The sequence below is a fragment of the Pelodiscus sinensis genome, chromosome 32 (genome assembly GCF_052426305.1).
Source record: "Pelodiscus sinensis isolate ZL-2025 chromosome 32, ASM5242630v1, whole genome shotgun sequence".
Classification (NCBI taxonomy): Eukaryota; Metazoa; Chordata; order Testudines; family Trionychidae; genus Pelodiscus; species Pelodiscus sinensis.
The window spans coordinates 1,380,647-1,408,496 of record NC_143083.1 but is presented as its reverse complement, the minus strand read 5'-3'; the positions used below and the strand labels follow the sequence as shown (position 1 = coordinate 1,408,496).

The window sequence follows — 27,850 nt, the reverse complement described above, 5'->3', positions numbered from 1 at the left end:
CCCGCGGCTGTGGGCGGGGCAGGCGGGCCCGTGTGCAAAGGCGAAGGGCCGTTACAGGGCGGGTGGCCACGAGCGGAGCCCCTCGCAGCGCGTCACTCAGCCCCTCCCGGCTTCCTCGCCAGGCCGAGATGTGACCACGTGGTGTGACGTCACAGTGCATGCCCCCTTGCAACACTGCAGAGAGTAACATTGTTTCCCGATTGCGTTTGGCCGAGGAACCTCGGGGGGGGGGGGAGAGGGACCCCCCCCATTCCTTCCCCAAGACCCCCCCATCTCCCTTCTGTGAGGCCTCATCCGCTCTGGTCCCCCCCCTCACTTGCTGTCCCCAGCCCTTATGCCCGTCTCACCCTAGTGAGGGGGGGGCGGGAATGAGGGATTTGGGGGTGGGAAGGGGTGAGAAGTACAAGCTCTGGGAGGGAATCTGGATGCAGGAGAAGGGGCTGTTGGCGCGGGGAGGGGGCTCTAGGCTGGGGAGTGTTGGGCTCAGGTGGAAGGTGGGGTGCTGAGCACGCCAGGGCTTGTGGCTGTGAGGGTGCAGGAGTTTGGGCTGGACATGTGAGGGACTCAGGGCAAGAAGGTTGTGAGTATGATGGGCTCCGGACACAGATCTGTGATGTGAGGATGGTGCAGGAACGTTGTGGCAGAAGACTGAAGATGTGGGGATGCAGGAGTGTGGGGATGTAAGAGGCTCAGGACAGAGGGTTCCAGTGTATGACAGGCTCAGATTTGGGGTCAGGTGGTGCAGGAGTGTTATGATGCTGCAGTGAAATGAGGGTTTGGTCCCAACTATTCTTGCTCAAGAGGTCAGTGTAGATAGACAACATGAATTTCTTGAGCAAGAAAGCCCTATGGCTAAAATGGCCATCGGCACTTTCTTGGGCAAGAGAGTGTCCACACTGCCTGAGATGCTCTTGTGCGAAAGCACAGCTCGCACATGGAAGAGTGGATGTGTTCTTGCACAAGAACACTTGCGCAAGATGTTCTTGAGCAAGAAACAGCCAGTGTAGACGTAGCCTAAGAGTTTCCTCACATGAGCAAAATGAATTTTGTGTCGTGCACCAGTCCTGAGTTCATGTGGCTTGTTTGGATGTGCCACCCAAGTTATTAATAAATATTTTTAAACCTCTACCTTTTCCCTCTGCTGCCATGTCTCCTCCCCTTGCTCCATCAGCTGCCCTGGTGCCTGCTGCCCCCCCCCCACACTTGTCACCCTCCTCTGCTGTCCTGACTCCTGCTCTTCTCACTGTCCTCAGCCCTCCTGCAACCTGCCCCCCTCCACCAGCCCTTCTCTCCTCCCTGTGCCCACTTCTCCAGTAGCCCCACTCTGATCATGTGAGCTACCCCTCCTCATCCCCTCTTCTAACACCTCCCTCTACACACCTGCCCTGCATCTCTCCTCTGATGGTGGTCCCACCACTGCAGGTGTCTGCCCTTCTGCATCACCCCCAGAATCCCCTGGTACCTGCACCTTCTCTTACCCCTGCCCCCTCCTGGTGCCTCCCCCTTCCCTCACTTCCCCTGCCCCCTTTGCTCCATTTTTCCCTGATGCCCACCCCTCAACACCCTCTGCCCCCATTCCCCTCATGCCCCTGTGCCCTCTCACATGACTTGCTCCATCCCAGCCTTCCTCATGCCCACCCCTTCTTTCAAGCCTTCTCCCAGCACCTCCCCTCACCCCTCTAGCCCCCAATGCCCTTACCTTCTCCCCTCCCAGCATCATCCTTTTCCTCTCCCACTGACACATCTCCCCTCCTGCCCTTTTCCTCATTGTCTGCACTTGGCCCCCTGCCATTTGTCTCTCCTCCACCCCTGTCCCTTTGGTGCCTTCCCCTTCCCCTCCGCCTCCGCCCAAGCACCTTCTTCTCCCAACCCTTCCCCTTTCCCTTTCCCTCTGCACAAGTCCCTTCCCTCCCTCTCCCTTTCCCTCTCTCTCTACCATACCTTCTGCCTTCCACTTTGTGGGGCCAGAGTCTGTGCTCTGTCCCCGGACTCCGAACCCGCAACTCAGCCATGCGGCGCATCACAGCGCCCAGCAAGTTTAAAATCCCGGGCCGTGACATTACGTCACGTCCGGGCGTATCTCCACCCACTGGTTTGAGCGTGCTGCGCAGGGCAGCAGCAGCCAGCAAGGGGAAGCTCAGGGAAGGTTGTGCACGGCAGGGACGGGGACGGGGGAGAGACGCTCTGGGGCCGGGGTGGGAGGACGCCGGGGGGAGGAGGGTCGGGACCTGCTCCAGCTCCAGCTCCAGCTCCAAATATTGCTGGAGCGTGGGCACCACAAGCCCACACAACTCGCCGCCCACGCCTCTGCTGGCTAGCCGTCTCTCTCTCTCTCTCTCTTTCAGAGGGGACGGGAGCGCCGGCTCCTCGCGGAACCCCTCGTTTTGATTGATCCCCTGAGCCTGGCAGCAGGATTCCACCCCCGGTACTCACCCAGCTGGACTTTTCCAAACCGTTTCTAGTACAGACGGACGCCTCAAATGTAGGATTAGGGGCCGTGTTGGCCCAAGAACAGGGAGGCGAGGAACGACCTATTCTATACATGAGCCAGAAACTTCTACCCCGAGAGCAACAGTACTCCACAATAGAGAAAGAAGCCCTGGCCATGAGGTGGGCCGTCGAAGCCCTGAGATACTACCTCCTAGGCAATCCCTTTCTTTTAGTGATGGACCATGCACCACTAAGGCGGATGCATAACATGAGGGAGGCGAACCCCCGAATAATGAGATGGTATTTATTTTTACAACACTACAAATTTCAAATAGTACACCGGGCAGGGAGGGCCCACGCAAACGTGGACTTTCTGTCCAGGTGCGCAGAACAAACTGAGGAGGAAAGAGGTAACGGAGGACAAAAGGGGGAAGTGTGTGCGAGCCACGGCATTGGTGGAGCAGCAGGGGTGGGGCGAGAGGACGTGCCCGGGGACGCCGCGCATGTGCACCCTGCCCCAGGATTAAGCCAGGGGGCTTTAGGACCCGGGGATATGGGGCCGAGCAAGACGCCGTGCGGTGGTAGCAGGGAAGAAGGGAGGAGGAAAAGGGCGGGGACAGAGCAGGGTCTGGTGTTGCTCTCAAGCCTCCCCCCCCCCACAGACCGAAGAAGTGGTGACCACACCAGGGACGCGGAGCCTGGAGACCCGAGCAGTGGGAGGCGCCGTGATTCCCCTGGCAGCAGCCTACGAAGACCGGGGTGGACTGAGGCCTAGTAAGAAGGACAATCGGACGGATGCTGGGCCTCCAAAGGGCCTTCCCAGGAACACGAACACAAGCCGCCAGCAGGACTGAGGACCTGTGCCACAGGAGCGGCCAAAAGGTAGACAGAGGCCGAAGGGGAGGGCGCACGGGGGAAAAGGGGCTGCAAGACCGCAGAACCCCTACCACAGGGCGAGGGAGCGCCCCCAGATCCCAGGACTCGGCTACATTCCAAAAAAAAAACCTCCTCCCTGTCCACTCATGCCTTTTTGAGAAAGAGCTCTTTTGCAAAAAGACTTCCTCCTTGTAGAATGAGGATTACCGCTGTCGGAAAAGCCCTCTGTTCTTTCGATTTACTATCGAAAGAACGCAATTGCAGTGTGGACGTTCCTCAAGTTTTGTTGCAAAAAAGGCTGTTTTCCCGACAAAACTCTGTAGTGTAGACATACCCTGAAAGAACTGGGCTTGTTTTGTTTAGAGAAGAAAAGACTGAGAAGGGATGCAATAGTGGTTTTCAAATAACTAAGGGTGTTACAAGGAGGAGGGAGAAAAATTGTTCTCCTTGGTCTCTGATGATATGACAAGAAGCAATGGGCTTGAATTGCAGCAAGGGAGGTTTAGGTTGGACATTAGGAAATACTTAACGGTCAGGGTGGTTAAACTCTGGAATAAATTGCCTAAGAAGGTTGTGGAATGTCCATCACTGGAGATATTCAAGAGCAGGTTGGATAGACATCTATCAGGAATGATCTAGACAGTGCTTGGTCCTACTGTGGGGGCAGGGGACTGGACTTGATGACCTCTTGAGGTCCCTTCCAGTTCTAGAGTTCTATGATTCTATGGTGAATTGGAGATTGTTCACCTCCCAATGACTTCATAAATATCTGCTTCAATTACCTTTGGAGAATGAAATAACCAAACAATCATTTCTTTTCTGATATAGCTATGAAACTAATCTGAAAAGTTTTCAAAATAAATGTTTAAAAATGTGTGTACCTTATAAACATCAAACCTACATCTATCCGAGTTCTGAAGAATATGTATTAAGGCTACAATAACTAACAAGAATGTACTTGTATGTAGAAAAACATGATTAAATCAAGATTACCTGACTAGTGGTTTAAATTAATTTGATTTTATAAAATCCACCCTGGAGAGAACGCCGATTAGCTAGTAGTCGATTAGCCTACCACTAGATCAAGGGCAAGAGTGTTCAACCGGCAGGTCCTGGGATGGAGTCCCCAGAATCAATAGAGGGAAGAACTTGAGGCAAATGTTACAAGTGTGGTCGGGAAGGATATTTCTGTTGTGACTACCCCTTTACAGATTTGCAGCTATGGCCAGGTGCTGACTGGGGTTCTAGGACAAGGATGAGAAGCTTTGCCAAGCTGTTGGTGGGTGACCTTGTGGGAAAAGGCAACCCATTAACTAATACAATGGATTCTGGTTGTAGACAGACCTTGGTGTGAGCCAACCTAGTAAATCCTCCAGGACTGTGAGAGATCCCATCCTTGTGCAATGTGTGTGATAGGGTGCAGTCACAGATGACCCCTTGGGGCTGTTTTCTGGTGTGCTGATTATGCCACTGATACTTGTTGCCTACTGTCTGGGGCTTTTGTGGGCACAGCCCACTTCTTCAGATGACCAGAGTTATGAGTAGGGGATTTGAAAACTCGAAATAAATAGGAGAAAGAAGGCGGCGGGGGGGGGGGGGGAAGACTGATGCTCTGTCTCCCACCCCCCTTCCTGTTTTTTCTTTAAGTATCTGGAGAATGTGTGCTAAACATAAGCAGATAAAGATCAAAGTCAATAGCTAGATTGCTAAGACAGGAAGGATACCAGCCAGAGAGCTGTTAGCACCCTCATTGGTAGAGTCCCCACCAACCTAAATCAAGATTGAGTCCATTAGCATATGAGTTGAATTTGTGTATGTAATGTAATTCCAAGCTTTCTCTGTGAATTTGGCTTGAGGAGCTGGCCTGTGACAAGACCGCCACCTGCAGATCTGTCAGATTATGGTTAAGGAAGCAGAAATGTTCTCCAATGGGCTTCTGAGTATTCCCTTTACGTATATCCAATTGTGTCCGTTGATTCTTTCCTGCAGAGAACGTCCAGTTTGACCAATATTTATAGCAGAGGGGCACTGTTGGCATTTGATGGCGTAGATCAAACTACTGGATGTGCAGTCAAATGACCCTTTGATTTTGTGGCTTATGTTGTTTGCTCCAGTGATGAATTCGTCAGTGTAGATATGTGGGCAGAGTTGGCACTGACGAAGCTGTGTGGGCTGGGGCTGGATAGTAGAGACCTTGCCCCTACCTGAGGAGAAACAGGCTGAAGCTGGATAGTGCAGCTCTTCCCTCGCCCATTCATCCTCCAAGATGATCATAGACTCATGGAATCATAGCGTTGGAGGAGACCTCTGGAGATCATCGAGCCCAACCCTCTGCCCAAAACAGGAATAACCTGTCGAAGCAAAAGACTTCTCTGTGTTTAGGCGGCTAACAAAAAGCTTTATTGATCAATAAAGCACAAAGTGAGCCAAATGAGACCCAGCAGGACCGGACCCAGTAAGGCTGCTCAATACAATCAATCCTAGTATTTTATACCCTTAACAAACAAGCCTGACGTCAGGGCATTTCATTAAAGAAATCATCAATTAAACTTAAAAGAGAAAACTGTTATCAGCAAGAAGAAACAGGTATCAGGGAGTGAGAGCTCCAACTCAAAACAGTTCAGTCAACGAATTCCAATAGCTCATCCTTCTGGCCTGTCTCACATCAGTGAAGGAGAGTTCAATCTCTAGTGTACGTGCAGAAGCAAGACACTTAAATGGCTTCTGTTATATGAAATGGCTTCTAGCTAAATATGAAATGGCTTCCACAAACCTTAACGAAATCATCCCAGCCAGGGCTTTGTCAGACTGGAATTTAACAACCTCTAGGGATGGAGATTCCACCATCTCTCTCGGTAACACATCCCACTGCTTCACCACCCTCCTAGTAAAATAATTATTCCTAATATCCAACCTAGTCTTCCCCCTGTGCAACCTGAGCCCATTGCTCCTCATTCTGCCATCTGCCACCACTGAGAACAGCCTCTGTCCATTCCCTTTGGAACCCTCCTTCAGACAAGTATCAGAGGGGTAGCCGTGTTAGTCTGAATCTGCAAAAGCGATGAGGAGTCCTGTGGCACCTTATAGACTAACTGAAGTGTAGGAGCATAAGCTTTCGTGGGCAAAGACCCACTTCGTCAGATGCATGTAGTGGAAATTTCCAGAGGCAGGAATAAATATGCAGGCCAGGATCAGGCTGGAGATGACCAGGTGGATCCAATCAAGGAGGATGAGGCCCACTTCTAGCAGCTGATCTGGAGGTGTGAATTCCAAGAGAATAGAAGCTGCTTTTGTAGTTAGCAAGCCATTCACAGTCTTTGTTTAATCCAGAGTTGATTGTGTCAAACTTAAAGATGAACTGTAGCTCAGCAGTTTCTCTTTGAAGTCTGGTCCTGAAGTTTTTTTGCTGCAGGATGGCTACTTTTAGATCTGCAATTGTGTGTCCACATATATACACCAGCAACACCATCACAGGACCTAACCAGATCAGCCATACTGTCACTGGTACATTCTCCTGCACATCCACCAACGTAATATATGCCATCATGTGCCAACAATGCCCCACTGCTATATACATCGGCCAAACAGGACAGTCCCTACGTAAAAGAATCAATGGACACAAATCTGATATTAGGAATGGCAACATACAAAAACCTGTAGGGGAACACTTCAATCTTCCTGGACACACAATTGCAGATCTAAAAGTAGCCATCCTGCAGCAAAAAAACTTCAGGACCAGACTTCAAAGAGAAACTGCTGAGCTACAGTTCATCTTTAAGTTTGACACAATCAACTCTGGATTAAACAAAGACTGTGAATGGCTTGCTAACTACAAAAGCAGCTTCTGTTCTCTTGGAATTCACACCTCCAGATCAGCTGCTAGAAGTGGGCCTCATCCTCCTTGATTGGATCCACCTGGTCATCTCCAGCCTGATCCTGGCCTGCATATTTATTCCTGCCTCTGGAAATTTCCACTACATGCATCTGACGAAGTGGGTCTTTGCCCACGAAAGCTTATGCTCCTACACTTCAGTTAGTCTATAAGGTGCCACAGGACTCCTCATCGCTCCTTCAGACAGTTAATGGCTGCTCTCAAACCCCCATCACCCTAACCTTCTGCAGAGTAAACAAGTCCAAATCCCTCAGCCCTTCATATGTCATGTGCTCCAGATGCTGGCTGGGGCTGGGCAGTGCAGCCCCAGATTCCCCAACCCAGAGGAGCCACTAGCTAGGGCTAGTTAGTGCAGCCCCGGCCCCTGGGTAGGAGCTGCTAACTAGTCAATATAGCCCTAGGCGCAGGGCCGGCTTGAGCCCTTTTGGCGCCCTGGGCCCGGGTGCACAGTGCATGCATGGCCCCCCCCTCGCGTGCATGGGCCCCCCCCTCGCGTGCATGGGCCCGCCCCCCCTCCTGGGCCCCCCCCCCCCGTGCGCCGCCGCCCCCCCTCGCGTGCATGGGCCCCCCCCTCGCGTGCATGGGCCCGCCCCCCCCCCCATGGCCCCCCCCTCGCGTGCATGGGCCGCCGCCCCCCCTCGCGTGCATGGGCCCCCCCCTCACGTGCATGGCCCCCCCCCCTCACGTGCATGGGCCGCCGCCCCCCCCGCTGCATGGCCCCCCCCCCACGGCCCGCCGCCCCCCCTCGCGTGCATGGGCCCGCCCCCGGGGCAAACAGCACATGCGCTGTCCAGCCCGGCTAGTGCTGCTGGCACGCACGCCAGGCCGCACAGGGCCCCACGGCCATGGGGGGAAGGGCGCTGCAGGGCCGGCGCCGTGGAAGCCGGGCGTGAGGCGCCTGATGGCAGCTATAAGGGATGCCACGTGCCCCTTACAGTGGCCATCAGGCGCCCCCCATCGGTTGGCGCCCTGGGCAGCTGCCCATGCATCAGTCTGGCCCTGCCTAGGCACCCCAGCGAGCTGCTGCTGAGGGCAGCCCTGTGAGCCCCTCCACACCGCGCAGCATACAGCCCTGACTTTTGCACTCCCCCAACCCTGAGCTCCCACAAGGACCCGAACAATGCTGGGTAAAACCTTCTGAGTTAAATTATATGGTATCTCCCATATTGAAATGGCGTTTGTTACAGATCATGTGAGCTGTCCTCAGCCCTCCTGCAACCTGCCCCCCTCCACCAGCCCTTCTCTCCTCCCTGTGCCCACTTCTCCAGTAGCCCCACTCTGATCATGTGAGCTACCCCTCCTCATCCCCTCTTCTAACACCTCCCTCTACAAACCTGCCCTGCATCTCTCCTCTGACGGTGGTCCCACCCCTGCAGGTGTCTGCCCTTCTGCATCACCCCCAGAATCCTCTGGCACCTGCACCTTCTCTTACCCCTGCACCCTCCTGGTGCCTCCCCCTTCCCTCACTGCCCCTGCGCCCTTTGCCCTCTTTTTCCCTGATGCCCACCCCTCACCACCCTCTGCCCCCGTTCCGCTCATTCCCCTGTGCCCTCACACATGAATTGCTCCATCCCTGCCTTCCTCATGCCGACCCCTTCTTTCAAGCCTTCTCCCGGCACCTCTCCTTCTCCCCTCTAGCTCCCCAAAGCCCTTCCCCTCTCCTAGCATCATCCTGTCCCCCACTGACACATCTCCCCTCCTGCCCTTTTCCTCATTGTCTGCACTTGGCCCCCTGGCATTTGTCTCTCCTCCACTCTGTCCCTTGGTGCCTTCCCCTTTCTTCTCCTGACCTGCCCCCTCCCCTCAGCACAAGCCCCTTCCTCTCTGACTCTTTCCCCCTATTTTTCCCTCCTCCTCCAGCAGCCGCCAGCTGGTCTGTAACAGAGTTCTAGGGTCGCCCTGACTGTCACCCTTCTGGTGCTCCCCCTACTCTGTCTGTCTTAGGTTTCTCAGCCCCCTTTTGGGCCACAAACCCCCACCCCGCAGTCTCTGGTTCCCAAAGTTCCGGCAGTCTCCCCATCACTTGGTGCCTGCACCGGGTCTGACTCGTAGGGTTGCCAGGTGTCCGGTTTCCTACCGGACAGTCTGGTTTTTGGGCCCTCCGTCTGGTAAAAAAAATCCAGAAAATATCCGACACATGCAATGTCTGGTATTTCCTGCTTTTCCGGCTGCGCGCCGGACTGAAGCCTGGCGGTGGCGGGGGGAATGACTGGAAGGTGGGGCGCAATTGGCACTGGGAGCCTCTAGTGGGGGGGGCAGGGGCTGGCCAGGAGGAAGGTGGGGCGGGAAGCAGAGCTGGCGGGGGGGTCGAGGAACGCGGGGTTGGCAGGGAGGATGGGGGGATGGGAAGCAGCTCTGCGGGGGCGGGGGCCAGCTGCACTGCCCCCGACTGCCCCCTCCCCGGACCAGCCGTGCCGCCCCCAACCTCCCCCCTCCCTTCCCCAGTCCAGCCTCGTTGCCCCAACCCAGCCGCATTGCCCTTGACCCCGGGCTGAGCCCAGCCACGCTGCTCCCAGCCCCAAGCCCCCCCCCCACCCCGAGCCCAGCCGCACTGTTCCCAGCCCCGAGCCTCCCCCCACCCCGAGCCCAACCGCGCTGCTCCTCCTTGGTGTTCCTCATTAAAAAACAATTGTTGTTTGGTATTCCTTGGTCTGGAAAAGTTTAAGAAACACGGTACTAGAAGATTTACCCAGTGCTGCTCAAGTCTTGAATCCATTTTTATTTTTTGAAAACAAAATGAAAATGTTCATGCTTCATTTGAATCATTGTTTTGGGGTGGGGCTGGGTATGAGAAGTTCACTATGCAGGCTGTCCTGGGGAGAGAGAACTAGCCCAGTCTTAGTGCCAGAGATGCAGCCGTGTTAGTCTGGGGCAGCTGAAACAAAAGACAGGACTAGGCAGCACTTTAAAGACTATCAAGATGGTTTATTAGGTGAGGAGCTTTCGTGGCCCAGACCCACTTCCAGGCTTCTCTCACTGCAGCAACTGGGGACCAGGTGAGAAATGCCTCTCCGTGACTGCTGCAGCTCAGCAGACACAGTTGGGGAAGGATGCATGGAATCTAGCTGAGGCAGGTCCAGGTTCATCTGCCCCCTGTGCTGTCCTGCCAGAGAAAGGAATTCATAAACTGTGTCCTTTCCTCTGCTCCCTGGTGAAGGGGAATAGCCACCAATGTCCCTGTATGAATCGGGGAGGGGGGAGAAAGGGACATTTCAGAACCCTCCCTCCCCTCTAAAGGGTTTCTGAGGGGCGGGAGAGTGTACCCAGAGTCGGCCCCTTTCACCTGCCTGGTGATTCTGTCTCTTTCCTGTATGTTTAATCCCATTTCAGGCACATCCTTGAAGTTATGATCATAGGAATCTGTGTAGACTAAATTTGGTGGTCATAGTTCTTACCATTTAGGAGGGTTTCTGAACAAACAAGACAGACAGACACGTGGACAGACTCACAACGTGTCTCAGGGTATGTCTACACTAGCTCGTTAGTTCGAGCTAGGTACGCAAATGAGGGCAACCAGGCTTCATTGGCATGTTCCCGGGCGCCGCCATTTTTAAATCCCCCTTAGTCCGAACTCCGTGCCCACGGCTACACGTGGCACAGAGTAGGTAGTTTGAAGTAGAGATCCTAATTCGAACTACCGTTACTCCTCGTGGAACAAGGATCTCTAATTCGAACTACCCTACTCCGTGCCGCGTGTAGCCGCGGGCACGGAGTTCGGGCTAAGGGGGATTTAAAAATGGCGGCGCCCGGGAACATGCAAATGAAGCCCGGGATATTTAAATCCCGGGCTTCATTTGCAACTCCGGTTGCCTTCACCTTGGGGGCAGGTGAGCAAAGCCCACAGGTAAGTGCTGAATGTGCGGGACTGGGAGATGGATTGGAAATGGGGGGGACTACGGCCTATAATGGCAAGGAGAAAGGAGGGTCAGGGCACAACAGGGAAGCAAGATCAAATCAGTATCTTAGATGCCTATATACAAATGCGAGAAGTATGGGTAATAAGCAGGAAGAACTGGAATTGCTTACCAATAAATACAACTATGATATCATTGGTATTACAGAAACCTGGTGGGATGGGACGCATGATTGGAATATTGGTATGGAAGGGTACGGCTTGCTCAGGAAGGACAGACAGGGAAAAAAGGGAGGAGGGGTTGCCTTGTATATTAAAAATGTACACACTTGGACTGAAGTGGAGATGAACGTAGGAGATAGCTGTGTAGAGAGTCTCTGGGTTAAGCTAAAAGGGGTAAAAAACGAGGGTGATATCATGCTAGGAGTCTACTACAGGCCACCTAGCCAGGTGGAAGAGGTGGATGAGGCCTTTTTTAAACAATTAACAAAACTATCCAAAGCCCAAGATTTGGTGGTGATGGGGGACTTCAACTATCCAGACATATGTTGGGAAACTAACACAGCGAGGCACAGGCTATCCAATAAGTTTCTGGACGGCATTGGAGACAACTTTCTGTTTCAGAAGGTTGAAAAAGCTACCAGAGGAGAAGCTGTTCTGGATTTGGTTTTAACAAATAGGGAGGAACTAGTTGAGAACTTGAAAGTGGAAGACAGTATAGGGGACAGTGATCACGAAATAATAGAGTTCATGATCTTAAGGAAAGGTAGAAGGGAGACCAGCACAATTGAGGTTATGGATTTCAGGAAGGCAGATTTTGATAAGCTCAGAGAACTTGTAGGTAAGGTCCCATGGGAAGCAAGACTGAAGGGAAAAACAACTGAGGAGAGTTGGAAGTATTTCAAAGGGACGTTGTTAAGGGCCCAAAAGCAAACAATTCCGCTGTGTAGGAAAGATAGAAAATATGGCAAAAGACCAGCTTGGCTTAACAAGGAGATCTTGCATGATCTCAAAATAAAAAAGGAGTCATATAAAAAATGGAAACTAGGACAACTAACAAAGGATGAATATAGGCAAGCAACATGGGAATGCAGGGGCAAGATTAGAAAGGCAAAGGCACAAAATGAGATCAAACTAGCTACAGGCATAAAGGGAAACAAGAAGACCTTTTATAAATACATTAAAAGCAAGAGGAAGACCAAGGACAGGGTAGGCCCACTGCTTAGCGAGGAGGGAGAAGCAGTAACAGGGAACTTGGAAATGGCGGAGATGCTCAATGACTTCTTTGTTTCGGTCTTCACCGAGAAGTCTGGAGGTGTGCCTAACGTAGTGAATACAAGCAGAGAGAGGGTAAGTTTAGAAGATAGGATACACAAAGAACAAGTTAAAAATCACTTAGGAAAGTTAGATGTCAGCAAGTCACCAGGTCCTGATGAAATGCATCCCAGGATACTCAAGGAGCTGATAGAGGAGGTATCTGAGCCTTTAGCTATGATCTTTGAAAAATCATGGCAGACAGGGGAGATTCCAGAAGACTGGAAAAGGGCAAATATTGTGCCCATCTATAAAAAGGGGAATAAGAACAACCCAGGAAATTACAGACCGGTCAGTTTAACGTCTGTCCCAGGGAAGATAATGGAGCAGGTAATTAAGGAAATCGTATGCAAACACTTGGAAAGTAATAAAGTGATAGGGAATAGCCAGCATGGGTTTGTGAAGAACAAGTCATGCCAAACTAATCTGATAGCTTTCTTTGATAAGATAACGAGCCTTGTGGATAAGGGAGAAGCGGTGGATGTCATATACCTAGACTTTAGTAAGGCATTTGATACGGTCTCGCATGATATTCTTATTGATAAACTAGGCAAATATAACTTAGATAGGGCCACGATAAGGTGGGTGCATAATTGGCTGGATAACCGTAGTCAGAGAGTTGTTGTTAACGGTTCTAAATCCTGCTGGAAAGGGATAACAAGTGGAGTTCCTCAAGGGTCTGTTTTGGGACCCGTACTATTCAATATCTTCATCAATGATGTAGATATTGGGATAGAGAGTACGCTTATTAAGTTTGCAGATGATACCAAACTGGGTGGGGTTGCGACTTCTTTGGAGGATAGGGACATAATTCAAAATGACCTTAGCAAGTTAGAGAAATGGTCAGAGGTAAACAGGATGAGGTTTAATAAAGAGAAATGCAAAGTGCTCCACTTAGGAAGGAACAATCAGTTCCATACATACAAGATGGGAAGCGACTGTCTAGGAAGGAGCATGGCGGAAAGGGATCTAGGGGTCATAGTGGACCACAAGTTGAATATGAGTCAACAGTGTGATGCTGTTGCAAAAAAAGCAAATATGATTCTAGGTTGTATCAACAGGTGTGTTGTAAGCAAAACTCGTGAAGTCATTCTGCCGCTCTATTCTGCACTAGTTAGGCCTCAGCTGGAGTACTGTGTCCAGTTCTGGGCGCCACATTTCAAGAAAGATGTGGAGAAATTGGAAAGGGTCCAGAGAAGAGCGACAAGAATGATTAAAGGTCTAGAGAACATGACCTATGAAGCCAGGCTTCATGAACTGGGCTTGTTTAGTTTGGAAAAAAGAAGATTAAGGGGGGACATGATAGCGGTTTTCAAATATCTAAAAGGGTGTCACAAGGAGGAAGGCGAAAATTTGTTCCTCTTGGTTTCTGAGGACAGGACAAGGAGTAATGGGCTTAAAGTGCAGCAGGGGAGGTTTAGATTGGCCATTAGGAAAAAATTCCTAACTGTCAGGGTGGTCAAATATTGGAATAAATTGCCAAGGGAGGTGGTGGAATCTCCCTCTCTGGAGATATTTAAGAACAGGTTAGATAGACATCTGTCAGGGATGGTGTAGACGGAGCTTGATCCTGCCTTGAGGGCGGGGGGCTGGACTCGATGACCTCTCGAGGTCCCTTCCAGTCCTATGATTCTATGATTCTATGATTTGCCTACCTAGCTCGAACTAACAAGCTAGTGTAGACATACCCTCAAATATTTAGTAGATAAAAAGTAGGATTTAAGTGAATGCGGTTGAAAATAGATCAGAGAGATCCAAAATAAACAAAACTCACCAATTAACCCTAATGCACTAAGGGCATGTCTGCACAGCAGTGTTATTTCAAAATAACAAAGGGTCTGTCTATACTACAGCACTAATTCGAACTAACTTAATTCGAATTAGTTAATTCGAACTAAGCTAATTTGAACTAGTGCATCTAGACCTAAAAACTAGTTCGAATTAGCGTTTTGCTAATTCGAACTAGCATGTCCACAGTGAGTGGACCCTGAACTGAAGTTAAGGCTGGCTGGAATCAGTGCCAGCAGGGCATCAGGTTAGGACTTAGAGCGTGGAGCTGCTGCCTCAGGCTAGCCGAGGTCTGTGCTTAAAGGGACCCGACCCCCACCCCGGACAGACAGTTCTCAGGGTTCCCCTCTTGCTTGTCTACCTCGATGAGGGACAGCAAAGCAGTGCTGGCTTGGAGTGCCCTGAGTGCCCTCACTCGGCACATCACAGCACTCGGCCATCAGCCCGGCTGCACTTGCCGCAGGCTGCCATCCTGTGGGGTCAATCGGGAGCCTGTCAGGATCCAGGAGGCCCTGCAGGAGAGCTTCCTCCCCGAGGAGCCCGTAGAGCCACCCCAGTCCTTCCCATCAGGGGCTCGTGCCCCATTCCTCCCTCACCTCCTTCCACTTACCCTTCCCTAGCCCCCCTTCCTGATGTAAAAAATAAAGGACACGTGAGTTCAAAAATAGAAACTCTCTTTATTTAACAAAAGTAGGGATGTGGGGGGGGGGGGATTAACCTCTGGGGAGACTGGGAAAAGAAGGTGAGAGAGGGGAAGAGAGAGTGTGGGAGAGGGGAGGTGGAAACCTGGGAGGAGGGTGCTGGAAGGGGGAAGCCAGGGGAAGAAGGAGGAGGGGAAGTATAAAATTATGGTACGCCATATCTTCAGTACCGTGTACAGATGTTGTGTCCTCACCTCAAAAAAGATGTTTTGGCCTTGGAAAGGGTTCAGAAAAGGGCAACTACAATGATTAGGGGTTTGGAACAGGTCCCATATGAAGAGATGCTAAAGAGACTGGGACTTTTCAGCTTAGAAAAGAGGAGACTGAGGGGGGATATGATAGAGGTCTATAAAAGCACGAGTGGTGTGGAGAGGGTGAATAAAGAAAAGTTTTTCATTAGTTCCCATAATATAAGGACTAGAGGACACCAAATGAAATGAATGGGTAGCAGGCTTCAAACTAATAACAGAAAGTTCTTCTTCACAAAGCAAATAGTCAACCTGTGGAACTCCTTGCCGCAGGAGGCTGTGAAGGCTAGAACTAGAACAGAGTTTAAAGAGAAGTTAGATAAGTTCATGGAGGTTGGGTCCATGGAGTGCTATTAGCCAGGAGGTAGGAATGGTGTCCCTGGCCTCTGTTTGTGGAAGGCTGGAGATGGATGGCACAAAACAAATGGCTTGGTCGTTGTCTTCGATCCATCCACCTTGTGGTAGCTGGTGCTGGCCACTGTCGGCAGACAGGCTACTGGGCTAGATGGACCTTTGGTCTGACCCAGTACGGCCGTTCTTATGTTCTTATGTTCTTATGTTCTAAGCTCAGGGCTCAGGGTCGGGGGTCTCACTGGGCCACCTTGATTTTCATGCAAACCTGCTCCTGGGTTCACATGTGGCCTTTGGTGGCCAGGCTGGCAGCTATCCTGCCCTAGACGGCCGCATTCCTGTGCCTAGTGTGGAGATTGTGGATGTTGGAGGCCTCCCCCCAAACTTCGATGAGGTCCACGATCTCCGCACTAGACCAGGCGGCCACCCACCTCTTGCAGCCCCGGGCAGGCTCCTGGGAGCCGCCAGCCTGGTCCTGGGAAGAGGCGGAGGGCTGGGTGGCAGCGGGTGGCTGGCTCATGCCGTGCCAGGTGCAGGGTCTGCTGGCTGGGTGCTTGCACCTGGCACGGGCACTGTAGCCAGACCGTGGCCCTTGAAGGGCTCCGGGGCTTGGAGGGGGGCAGTAGAGTTTCCCTGGCTTGGCCCAGAGTGGCCACCAGGGCAAGCTGGGGAGGGCTAGCCTCCAGCTAGTTCAAATTAAGTGGCTACACAGCCCTTAATTCAAACTACTTAATTCGGACTAGGCGTTAGTCCTCATAGAATGAGGTTTACCTAGTTCGAATTAAGCGCTCCGCTAGTTCGAATTAAGTTCGAACTAGCGGTTTGCATGTGTAGTGCCTATGAAAGTTAATTCGAACTAACGGCTGTTAGTTCAGATTAACTTTGTAGTGTAGACATGCCCTTGGGCTACGTCTACACTGGCCCCTTCTCCGGAAGAGGCATGCTAATTTCTAATTTTGGAATAGGGAAATCCCCCCTTCAGGATTTAAATAAACATGGCCGCCGCTTTTTTTCCGGCTTTTCCCCAAGCCAGAAAAAAAGCAGCGTCCATGTTTATTTAAATCCCATGGGGGATATTTAAATCCCCCGCGGATTTCCCTATTCCAAAGTTAGAAATTAGCATGCCTCTTCCGGAGAAGGGGCCAGTGTAGACGTAGCCAAAGTGTCTATTACAAATAATTTTTTATTCCGAATTCTGTAGCTCTGTCGAGGGGAGACAGGCCCTCAGAGGCCCCTCAACTTTATTATCTTGATTGAGTGACCTTGCAATCACCAAATCTATTTACAGCACGGCTCAACACCCTCAGTCAATATACATGCCCCTCAATTCAAGGTATTACGGCCCAGTGGCCTCCATCAATATACATGCCTCTGTATTCAGAGTATTACAGAGCACTGGCCTTAGTCGCTGTATAAGGACCTCTAGTAAGGGCATTATGGCCTTTCGGCCTAAGTCCATACAGCGGTCCCTTTAATCAGGGCATTATGGCCCAATGGCCTTAGTCAATACAGCAGTGGTAAAGCTCCTCCCACGCAGGGTATGTAAGGAGTGGGTTGGGGGACCTGGATCCTCCCTCTCCATGGGATCCCAGCCCAGGGCCCTCATTCAGCAGGGAATCCTGCCACAACATACTGGCTGTGTCTAGACTGGCCAGTTTTTCCAGAAAATCAGCCGCTTTTCCGGAAAAACTTGCCAGCTGTCTACACTGGCCAGTTGAATTTCTGCAAAAGCACTGACTTCCTACTGTAAGAAATCAGGGCTTTTTGCGGAAATACTATGCTGCTCCCGTTCAGCCAAAACTTTTGCGTAAAAGGGCCAGTGTAGACAGCTGAGATTGTTTTGCGCAAAAAAGCCCCGATCGCGAAAATGGCGATCGGGGCTTTTTTGCGCAAAAGCGCATCTAGATTGGCCACGGATGCTTTTCCGCAAAAAGTGCTTTTGCAGAAATGTGTCCTGCCAATCTAGACGCTCTGTTCCGAAAATGCTTTTAACGGAAAACTTTTCTCTTAAGAGCATTTCCGGAAAATCATGCCAGTCTAGATGTAGCCACTAAGTGCTCAGGAAGCAATTCTCTGCCCTGGGCTACTTCCTACTGGGCTACTTGGCAGATGTCTTCTCCGTATGCTTGCTCTTGTTCTGCAGCTTCTCTGGTAGCAGCTCTCGGCCTGACTGCCGCTGCTTGGTCCCATTGCGCTTCCTCCCCTGGAGCTCCCTCAGCGTCTAATTCCCCTTAAGCAGTAAGCCCCAACTGAGCAGCTCCAGATCCTTTAGTCAGTCTCCAGGTGGAGCATGCCCAGCAAAACTGTAGGGGTGGGGCTTTCTCTGCCAGCTGGGCCAATGTAACTCCATCAGCTTCAGTGCAGGGTTGACACACCCCATCACACCCTCATTTCAGAAGGAATAACACCTATTTCGAAATAGGGTGTGTGTAGACAGCTAGGCTACGTCTACACTGCCGCGTTCTCACTCAAAAACTCTTTTGCAGAAGAATTCTTGTGCAAAATCTCTCCCAGAAAAGAGCGTCTACACTGGCATGTGCTTTTGCGCAAGAGATGCTTTTGCGCAAGCCCATTTTAACCATAGGGCTGTCTTGCGCAAGAAATTCATGTTGCCTGTCTACACCGGCCTCTTGCACAAGAACAGTTGTGCAAAAGGATTATTCCTGAGCAGGAGCGTCAGAGTTCTTGCACAAGAAGCCCTGATTTCATACATTAGGACGTCAGTGTACTTGCGCAAGGATACGCGGCCAGTGTAGACAGGCAGCAAGTTTTTGCACAAGAGCAGCCGCTTTTGCGCAAGATTGCGCCAGTGTAGACACAGCCCTAAGGTGTGGTTATTTCGAAATAACTGGCCTCCAGGGATTCTCACAGGTGCCCTGGTAGCCACTCTGTCCACACTCCTTGGAACCTCACCCTTTAAATGTGCAGCCTCAGAGGAAAGGGCTTGTGGTACAAGGAAAGCCCATGCATCACACACCAGAAGCCTGCTTTGACTTCCATGCCGACATGAAGGACCCCTGTGCTCCCACTGAGCCATCTATGGCTGCAAGTGAGCTGGCAGCCACCTCTGAAGACCCTGCCTGGGGTGAAAAAGGAGGGCACCTTACTGGTCTGGTACAAAGATCTTGGTTCTCACTGAGATCTGGGGAGAGGAAGCAAACCAGGAGCAGGTCAGGATGAAAGTGAAGGAGCTGAGGCAGGCCTATACCATAGGCCAGGGAGCACAGCTCCTGCTTTGGGGCGGCACCCAAGACCTTCCAGTGTTTCATGCTGTTGGATCCAATCAAGTACGGATAAATCTTCATTCTCCATCTGAGTGACCATTTCCGTAGTTTTCTGTCTAGTTCTACTTCTCACAGGCGTCTCTAACTGACTATCTTCTGTTGATTCATGAGCAGAAATATATCCGCATGGTCTTAACATGTCTGTGGTGGGGTGGATATACCCCATACTAAAGAGAGAGGGGAGAAAGGCCTGTGGGCGGAGGAAACATTGCCCCTTTTAACCAACTGGGCATACTCCTGGGCTACGTCTACACTGGCATGATTTTCCGGAAATGCTTTTAACGGAAAAGTTTTCTGTTAAAAGTATTTTTGGAAAAGCGCATCTAGATTGGCAGGACGCTTTTCCGGAAAAGCACTTTTTGCGGAAAAGCGTCCGTGGCCAATCTAGATGCGCTTTTCCGCAAAAAAGCCCCGACCGCCATTTTTGCAATCGGGACTTTTTTGCGGAAAACAGTACTGTGCTGTCTACACTGGCCCTTTTGCGCAAAAGTCTTTCAAAAAAAGACTTTTGCCCGAACGGGAGCAGCATAGTTTTTCCGGAAAAGCACTGATGATTTTACAGTAGATCGTCAGAGCTTTTCCGGAAATTCAAGCGGCCAGTGTAGACAACTGGCAAGTTTTTCCGGAAAAGCAGATGATTTTCTGGAAAAACTTGCCAGTCTAGACACAGCCCTGGTGTGGGGACTGTATAAAAGGCCTGGGCACAGCTCATACAGGGGGAGCTGCAAACAGGGAGGGAGCCCCTGAACCAGCTTGGTCATCGTAGCTGCTCTCCAAGCAGCAACCTCAGCAGTGGCCTTTGCAGACGTTCCTGGAGCCGCAGCCACTTCCAGAGGAGCAAGCCCAGCAACCACCGCCCCAGCTGCCGCTACACCTGGAACAGCCGGCCCAGCCCCTGCCACCACCGCCATGACCTCAGACACCGCCCCGACAAAGGGGGCAGGCAGCCACCAGGCCCGGGGACCCCATGCTGCACTCTGGGGGACTAAACTACACATCAGAGATGGTAGAAAGTCGCCCAGGGCAGAGGGTTACGCCTCTGGGAGCTCAGCGTGTTTCAGTCGGACTTCCCACTGAGCTGGCAGTGCAGTTTCCACTGCCAATAGGGTCCTGGGTTGGGACCCGGTGGAGTGGGATGGCCCGGGTCCCCCTACCCTCATCCCAACTGGTGTTCAGCTCTCCAATAGCCAGGGAGAGCCCTCCAGCAACCCAGGCCTCTAGGCACTGATCTTTGTGTCTAGTTCCAGAGGGACCGTATTTCCTCAGAGCGAGGGGCACTGAACTTTATGACTAGGCTCAGAAGGGCCGTATTTCCCCAGAGTGAGAGGCACTGAACTTGAGAATGAGCTCACAGAGAAGTATGCCCCGGGACAGGAGGGTGCACCCCATGACATGTCCCTATGAAGAACTCAAATAGGACCATCTCTAGATTCCTCCTGTACCTTAAAAACAGGTATATAATCTTTTAGTTGCTCTAGTACGACAGGTACTCCTGGCTCCCATCTATCTGCCAGCTTCTGCTTCCCTCTAAGACTCAGGTTGCGTACTACGATTTAATTTCCTGGTTCTATGGTTGACATAATTATTTTGTCCCATCTTAATTTGCTGAGTAATTGGCTTTCTTCACTTTCTTTAGCAGCTAGGTCAGATGTGTAACGAAGTCTGCATCGTAAATCTCTTACCTATTCCTGATGAGTTATTTCCTGTTGTGACGGGGCAGAGGCGCCCCACACTCCAGTCCCACCGGTGGCCGCTTTCCTGGCGGCTCTTGGGGCGGGGGAAGGAGCCGCAGAGCCGGGCGTGCCGCAGCGTGGGGGCCGAGCAGCACCAGAGACGACATACCGGCGGTGCGTCGGGTGCTCCCAGGCGGCCGCCTCGGCAGGACGCCCGGGCACGGCGCAGCAGGGATGACGTCACCACGTGGCCCCGCCACCAGCCCGGAAGCGTGGCCACGCAGGGGATTTAAGCCCCGGGAGACGCCAGGGAAGGGGGGAGCTCGGAGGAAGCACCCCCACAGCAAGGAGCAGCGACGGATGGGACCCAAAGCAAGGAGGTAAGCCCGTTGGCTAGGGAGAAGTGACCATGGCGGAGAGAGGAAGTAGCCCAGGGCGGGCAAAGGGAGCCTGCGGGCTGGTGAGTTCCGGCAAACGCCCCGCCAGCTGGACCAGATGGCATAGGCGTTCGTGTCCTTAGGGCCCTGGGCTGGGGTCTATGAGAGGGGGCGGGCCCGGATCCCCCTCTCTCCGCCTCGGGGGCTAGCGAACTCTCAACCTAGGAGAGGCCTCCGAGCCAGTGGTGAGACAAACCTGGATGCCAGATGGCGCTTAAAAAGAGGTGAAGGAAGCATGGGACCAAGGGAGGGGTGACGGTGCCAACGGGGCAACCTATAGACCCATTTACACTTGTCTCCTGGCTTTAATCTCAAATCACAAATCAATAGGTAGTATAGGTTGCCTCCCAAACTAAAAAAAATACGGGGCATGGAACACTTACATACATGAACATTTACTGGAACACTTACATACATGAACATTTACTGGAACACTTACATACATGAACATTTACTGGAACACTTACATACATGAACGTTTGCTGGAACACTTATATGGTTTGACATACAGTAAAACTCCAATAGCCCGGCATCCAATTGTCCTGCACTCCCGCTAGACTGGCATCAAAATGGCAAGAGCCTAGTGCAGGGGTGGCCAACTTGAGGCTCCTGATGGAAAAAAATTGCGGCTCCTGATGGAACCGGGATGGAACCTGGAACTGCTCAGATCAGCCACTCTCACGGCTGGGCCACTGTGAGCTGTATGTGTGTTCACGGCCTGCGCTGTTCTGCTCAAGACCCCCAGAGCACTGCGTTGTACCCTGCACGTGTATGCCAGGTCATACACAGCGTCCCAACCTGCATGTGCTAGCAGCCAACCGCTGAGCACAGGCAGCTGCTTCAGGACCCGGACATAAGGTTTGCGGGGAGAGATGCCTGGCTCTGGAGAAGGGGAGGGGAATTGGGGCGTCCCAGATGCGGCACAGTGGCTCTGGCTCCGGGACCCGAGAATATTGGGGGGGGGGGGGAGGGAGATTGGGTTACAGCAGGGAGGGGAGGTGTTTGGCTCTAGGGAAGGGGAGGGGAGAGGGATTGTGTTGCACACGGCTTCCCAGCCAGCTCATGCTCAAAGCCGGTTGCTCATCGCACGTGCCCCAGCGCCTAGAGGGAGACGCACAGCTGTAGCGGTGGCTCAGGGACCCAAGAATTAGGTTAGAGCAGAAGGAGGGTGATTAGGTTGGGAGTATGCCCCCTTATAGTACCTCCTGATAGTCTGGCATATCTGATAATCCAGCACCACCTAGGTCCCGAAGGTGCTGGATTATCGGAAGTCTACTGTACTTCCTCCAGTTAGTTTTCTTAGGCTCTTCTAGAGCAGTGTTTCTCAACCAGTAGTACTCCAGTTGTGTCTAAGGGGGGACTGTGCAGGAAATCAAAACTCTGTAAAAGAAAACTTCTGTAAGGGTTAAAAGTTTTCCAGGCCTCTCTCCCTGTAACAGAGAGAAATCATCTTAACTAATCAAGACCCTTACAAGGCCTCCTATCTCAAGTTCATGGAGACTCCTAGTCTGTCACAAATTGCCATGTAAACTCTTATCTTTGTCACAGTTTGCCTTGTAGACTCCTCACTCAGGTTCTCATGTGCCTTTGTTCTGTAAAACTTACTTCTAGCACTCCTGGGCTGTGTCTACATTGGCATCCCTTTCCGGAAAAGGGATGCTAATGAGACCAGTCGCAATTGCAAATCCACGGGGGATTTACATATCCCCCGTGACATTTGCATTTACATGGCTGCCGCTTTTTTCCAGCTTGGGGATAAGCCGGAGAAAAGTGCCAGTCTAGAAGTGATTCTCCGGAAAATACCGTATATACTCGAGTATAAGTCGACCCGAATATAAGCCGAGGCACCTAATTTTACCCCAAAGAACTGGGAAAAACTATTGACTCGAGTATAAGCCTAGGGTAGGAAATGAGGCAGCTACTGGTAAATGTAAAAAATGAAGATAGATACCAATAAAATTACATGAATATTTATTTCAAAGAAAAACAATAACCTAGCTCTGTAAGTGGAAAAGGGGGTCAACAAAAACAATATGGTTCTGCAGGCACGGCCACAGCTCAGCCCCCGCCGCCCCCGCCCCGCAGCCCCCACGTTCCGGCCCCCTCGCCTGCCAACGAGCCCCCTCTAAACGAGCCAGCGGGGGGGGGCGGGGGGTGCCGGTGCTGGCTGGATTTTACCACGGGAGGGGAGGGGAGGGGAGGGGAGGGGAGGGGAAGCAGGGAGCAGTGGCTGGTCCTTGTGCACCTGCCCCAGAATCGGGCCCAAGCTCGTGATGAGGGCTCCCAGGCGCTTCCAGAACAGACGCCCACGGTGCCAAGTCGGCTCCTGGCCCAGCTGTTCCCGAGCTCAGCGCTGCACCCGAGCGTCATGGCGAACGGCCCCAAACGCCCTTCCTCCCATGCGGCAAGGGCCCGTGGTGCCGGGCAGGCAGGGGCTGGGGGGCCAGGAGAGCCAGGAGGGCAGGGGCTGGGGGGCCGAGGGGGCAGGGACTGGGTGGGCCAGGAGGGCAGGGGCTCGGGGGGACAAGGGGACAGGGGGGCCGGGAGGGCCAGGAGGGCAGGGGCTGGGGGGACGAGGAGACAGGGGCTGGGGGGGACAAGGGGACCTGGGGGCTGAGAGGGTCAGGAGGGCAGGGGCCGGAAGGGCCAGGAGGGCAGGGGCAGGGGCGCCGGAGCTCCAGGCTCACGCGTCTAGACCCGGCCGGCGGCAGAGACGCGCTGAGCCCGCCCGCGAGCAGGAGGCTGACTCGAGTATAAGCCAAGGGGGGGCATTTTTCAGCACACAAACTGTGCTGAAAAACTCGGCTTATACTCGAGTATATACGGTAAGCCCTTTTCCGGAGGATTTCTTATTCCTACTTCAATATTATTATTATTATTATTCCTTGAAGGTAGGAATAAGAAATCCTCTGGAAAAGGGCTTATTCATGCATCCTGTCTCCTGGAACCCTTCTCTTGTTTTTTTCACAGCTGGACCAGCTGTGAAGGGGATGCAAGCCATATCTCCCATGCCAGCCTCCTGACCCCACAAGACCTGCAGGTGCCGCTGACCCCCACAAGGACCTCTAGTGGGAACACATGGCCTGTTACAGCGGTCTCTGGATCGGCAGGAGTAGAGGTTGGATTCAGACCTGGAGCAATGCCATGCTGACCAGGAACTGTGCTGCTCCTCCTGGCAGGAGCTGTCCTAGGAGACCTGGCACATATGCGTGGCATACAGGACTGTCACCACGATTGAGTCCAGCAGCCACCCCCTCACTCCCGCTCCTTCCCAAGACTTCCCACACCTGCTTCTGCTCCCGTTTCAGCCCCTCTGGCTTCTCCCCCTAGCTTCCCCTGGCCATCTAGGGTCCTGCACATGAGACGGTGGGACTGACCACGGCAGGCACTAGTCCCAGCCCCAGCCCCAGCCCTGAGCCTCTCATAGAATCATAGAGCTGGAAGAGACCTCAGAAGGTCAAGTCCTGCCCCCTGCCCAAGGCAGGACCAATCCCCATTAAATCAACCCGGCCAGGGCTTTGTCAAGCTGAGACTTAAACACCTCTAGGGACGGAGACTCCACTACTTCCCTAGGGAACCCATTCCAGTGCTTCACCACCCTCCTAGGGAAATAGTTTTTCCTAATACCCAACCTGGACCTTTCCCACCACAACTTGAGACCATTGCTCCTTGTTCTGCCATCCGTCACTACTGAGAACAGCCTCTCTCCAACCTCTTTGGAACCTCCCTTCAGGAAGTTGAAGGCTGCTATCAAATCCCCCCTCACTCTTCTCTTCTGCAGACTGAACAAACCCAACTCCCTCAGCCTCTCCTCGTAGGTCATATGCTCCAGCCCCCTAATCATTTTGGTCGCCCTCCGCTGGACCCTCTCCAATGCGTCCATATCCTTCCTGTAATTGGGGGCCAAGAACTGGACACAATACTCCAGATGTGGCCTCACCAGAGCCGAGTAAAGAGGAATAATCACACCTCTGGATCTGCTGGCAATGCTCCTCTTAATGCAGCCTAATATGCCATTAGCCTTCTTGGCTACAAGGGCACACTGTTGACTCATATCCAGCTTCTCATCCACTGTAACCCCCAGGTCCTTTTCTACAGAACTGCTACTTAGCCAGTTGGTTCCCAGCCTGTAACAATACTTGGGATTCTTCCCTCCCAACTGCAGGACTCTGCACTTGTCCTTGTTGAACCTCATCATATTTCTTGCGGCCCAATCCTCCAATTTCTTTAAGTCACTCTGGACTCTATCTCTGTGCTCCAGTGTATCTACCTCCCCCCCAGCTTAGTGTCATCCGCAAACTTGCTGAGGGTGCAATCCATCCCCTCATCCAGGTCAGTAATAAAGATGTTGAACAAAACCAGTCCCAGAACTGAACCTTGGGGCACTGCTCTAGAAACCGACCGCCATTCTGACATCAAGCCATTGGTCACTACCCCCTGGGCCTGACCTTCCAGTCAGCTTTCTATCCATCTTACCGTCCATTTATCCAATCCACATTCCCTTAACTTGCTGGCAAGAATATTGTGGGAGACCGTATCAAAAGCCTTGCTAAAGTCAAGGTATATCACATCCACTGACTTTCCTTATCCGCAGAACCAGTTACCAATCATCCGGGATCTCTCCCGATCTACACAAGTTTTCAAAGATAATGGTCAAAGGCTCTGCAATGACATTTGCCAACTTCCTCAGTACCCTCGGATGCATTAAATCCGGACCCATGGATTTATGTACATTTATCTTTTTTAAATAGTTCCTAACCTGCTCTTTCCCCACCAAGGGCTGTCCACCTTCGTCCCACATTGCGTCACTTAGTGCATTAGTCTGGGAGGTGACCCCTTGTCCGTGAAGACAGAGGCAACGAAAGCATTGAGTACTTCAGCTTTCCCCACATCATCTGTCACTGGGGGTATGTCTGCACTACAAAGTTAATTCGCACTAACAGCCGTTAGTTTGAATTAACTTTAAAGGGGGCTATACATACAAACCGCTAGTTCTAATTTAAATTGAACTAACGGAGCGCTTAATTCGAACTAGGTAAACCTCATTCTGCGAAGAGTAATGCCTAGTTCGAATTAAGTAGTTCGAATTAAGGGCTGTGTAGCCACTTAATTCGAACTAGTGGGAGGCTAGCCCTCCCCAGCTTTCCCTGCTGACCACTCTGGGCCAAACCGGGAAAACTCTTCTGCCCCCCTCCCGGCCCCGGAGCCCTTAAAGGGGCACGGTCTGGCTACACTGCTTGTGCCAGATGCAAGCCTGCCAGCACCCAGCCAGCAGACCCTGCACCTGGCACAGCATGAGCCAGCCACCTGCTGCCACTCAGCCCTCTGCCTCTTCCCAGGACCAAGCTGGCAGCTCCCAGGAGCCTGCCCGGGGCCGCAAGAGGCGGGCGCCTACCTGGTCTAGTGCGGAGATCGTGGAGTTCATCAAGGTTTGGGGGGAGGCCTCCAACGTCCACGATCTCTGCACTAGCCACAGGAACGCGGTGGTCTACAGTTGCATGGCTGACAGCCTGGCCGCCAGGGGCCACATGCAGACCCAGGAGCAGGTCCGCTGCAAAATTAAAGACCTGCGGCAGGCCTACTCCAGGGCCTCCCAGCAAGGGGCCGACCTGGAGGCATGCCCTCATTATGAGGCCCTGGACTGCTTCCTGGGGGCTCATGCCATCCATGCCCCCCGGGTGGTGATCGATCCTGGGGCAGAGGGTCCCGTCCCTGACACAGAGGAGGAGAAGGAGGATGCCGAGAGCCAGGAGCCCTGAGGCATCCCACAGAGCACATTAGCTGTGTTGTCCAAGGCCGAGGAGGGCTCCACATGTGAGTGCCATCATGCTCCCCTTATGTGTATGGAGAGCTGGGGGGACAGGGAGCCCAGGGACCATGCGCCTGGGCCTTGTCCACCATGGAGCAGCAGCTGGGTGTCTTGCAGGAGCCCTGGCCTGTTCCCCACACGCTGACCTCGCCTTGCAGAGGGGGGCTGGGTTTCACCCACTGTGTCCCCAGGGAGAACTGACCACTGCTCTTGTTTCACCACAGCTGCAGCACCTGGGATTGCAGGGCGTACCAACCCGCCTGTAACAGCCACCCGCACCCGGGCCAGCAGGTGCACCAGGAACCTGGAGGACTACCAGCGGTGGCTCCTGCAGCTACTGGAGCACCAGCTCCGCACCCAGGACCACTGGGTCCGGGAGGACCTGCGGCTGCAGCAGCAGAGCTTGGAGGTGCTGGAGGAGCAGGGCCGTGTACTCAGAGGTCACCTCTAGACCCTGGTGGACTGGTTCCTGCCTCTTCCTGCTCCAGCCCCTGCGGCCACCCCAGCTCTCGCTCCTCCTCCCACCCCTGCTCCCCCTCCCGCTTCCTCTGCACCCCCCATCCCTCCTGCCCCACCCTCCACACCCCCCGACGGCCCCGCACCCACAGTGCTGTGAGATGGGAGAGCCAGCAGGACCCCCAACTCTGAGCTTTCCCTTCCCTTCCTCCTGCTTCCAGCACCCTCCTCCCAGGTTCCCCCTCCCCTCTCCCACCCTCATTCCTCCCTCCCCCACCCCAGTTATGTACAATAAAGAGCGGTTTTGTTGGCAAAACAGGTGTTTTTATATTACATTAGGAAGGGGGGTTAGGGAGGGGAAAGGGGAAGGAGGGGAGGGTGGAAAAAGGCCCCAGTGGGGCATGCAGCGAGAGTTTAGTCCTCCTCCACCTGGAAGCTCTCCCGCAGGGCTTCCCAGATCTGAACGGCCTCCCGCTGGGCCTCCCGGACAGCAGTGGTGTGGGGCTGCATGTACTGGCCAGCCATGCGCTCAGCCTCAGCCATCCAGGCTGGCAGGAAAGTCTCTCCCTTCCTTTCACATACATTGTGCTGCACACAACATGCTGCCACCACAGAAGGGATATTGTGCTCGGCGAGGTCAAGGCGGGTGAGGAGGCATCCGTCTTCATGATGTCAGATGCGTCCCTCATAGGACGGGGCACCCATCTACGACATCACACAGCGCAGGGTTTCTGGTCC

The 27,850-nt window shown here is 52.8% G+C and overlaps 1 long non-coding RNA gene across 4 annotated transcripts; it reads left to right on the top strand.

Annotated features, from left to right (window-relative positions):
- The first annotated feature begins 2 nt into the window (after window positions 1-2).
- LOC142819053 (uncharacterized) lies at window positions 3-27,413 on the top strand. Of its 4 annotated transcripts, none has more exons than XR_012896749.2 (6): window positions 3-141; window positions 2,346-2,425; window positions 3,093-3,312; window positions 20,377-20,790; window positions 23,818-23,965; window positions 26,881-27,413. It is a non-coding gene; the product is annotated as an uncharacterized LOC142819053 (long non-coding RNA). The 4 variants fall into 4 exon arrangements; XR_012896748.2 differs by having other exon boundaries at window positions 20,374-20,790; XR_012896747.2 differs by lacking the exon at window positions 20,377-20,790.
- The last annotated feature ends 437 nt before the right edge of the window (window positions 27,414-27,850 follow it).